Source organism: Varroa destructor, unplaced genomic scaffold, assembly GCF_002443255.2.
Source record: "Varroa destructor unplaced genomic scaffold, Vdes_3.0 BEIS01000007.1, whole genome shotgun sequence".
Classification (NCBI taxonomy): domain Eukaryota; kingdom Metazoa; phylum Arthropoda; class Arachnida; order Mesostigmata; family Varroidae; genus Varroa; species Varroa destructor.
Window position 1 is genome coordinate 19,868,832 of NW_019211460.1, and position 1,185 is coordinate 19,870,016.

General features: G+C 41.9%; 1 long non-coding RNA gene across 2 annotated transcripts in view; it reads right to left on the reverse strand.

Moving 5' to 3' along the window:
* Positions 1-580: 580 nt before the first annotated feature.
* The window catches only part of LOC147754427 (uncharacterized), a 2,696-nt gene continuing 2,091 nt past the window's right edge, over positions 581-1,185 (reverse strand). Inside the window, exon 3 of one of the 2 annotated variants that reach the window (XR_015317562.1) lies at positions 581-1,101. This is a non-coding gene — a long non-coding RNA (uncharacterized LOC147754427). Of the gene's footprint in view, positions 1,150-1,185 lie in introns of both variants that reach the window. The other variant, XR_015317561.1, reaches the window with a different exon arrangement.

Consider the following 1,185-nt stretch of genomic DNA (forward strand, 5'->3'; position numbering starts at 1 on the left):
AAACAGACGTAGCAGTAAAAGCGCTATTCAGTTGCATCCTTGAGGATTGTGAGCATCCTTGTTTTGATCTAAGTACAGTTAGTGTAACTGCAGTGTCGGCTAAAGTATTAAAAACACGATGTAAGCCAACTGTTAAAACAAAAAGCTCCGTGTGTGTGTATTCACGAAGGCGTTTTTGAAATAGGAATTTAAAAATGTTTGTTTTAGCGAACCAATGAAGGAATACCCACAAGTGCACTCTTCAAGTAACGATAATATTTATTTTGGTCAGTTTTTGTCAAGTATAACCTTCTTGCTTTCTTTATGCCGAACGCCGACGCAGGTAACAGTGTGTGTGTGTGTGCGTGTGTGCATTCACGTAACGATGGGCGCAAGTTTCCTCTAACTTTAATTTGCATCAGCAAAACCTCAGCTACCGCGTAGGTGCTATGTTAAACGAGTTTATGTAGGTCGATAGACGTTATTGCATAACACCGAGGAGTACTATTCGAAAATGCAGCGCAGACGTCTGCTGTAAGAACAAGTGAGAACACACGATAAGCGATACACATTGTGTCGTATCATTTGTAATTTTATATATGTATATAGGGAACTTCCCTTGTTTTTCTTGATCATTAATATTATCGCATCGTGTCTCGCTTTCTACGTTTAGTACGCCAGCTTTACACTGTCGGCCAGCTGTGTTCACGAAACGGAACTATCGCTAATAGATTCGATGTTTTTGTTGTCAACAAAAGCTGTCAGTTGCAACAAGAGCCAGTTGCATCGATGAGTGGCGATACTCGCCGCTTTGCGATACTTTACTCGTAAACTTTGTGATTAATGAGATGTGAATGAAGTCCCTTACGCCTTAGCACGCTCAAGGTTAAAGTGACCGCAAATGCCGCGTCTATTTCGATGACGACTTTGTCTCTGATGCTATCGACATCAACATCAAGTACGTCCCATCCAAACGCCGCCGTAATATAAACATTGTGACTATAGCCGCCCGCACCACGTCCGACCATTTCCGGCTACAATGGATGAGAAATACAATCGGCTAACAAACAACGCTCATCTCAGCACACGGAAGAACTTGCCTCTTATGTTAATCAATGCCATCTGTGTATGGAAGCGAAGTTCGACAGCGGTTAAATGAAGCTACGGACACTGAAAAGATAAAAATCTTCTGCTGATTACGCCTTA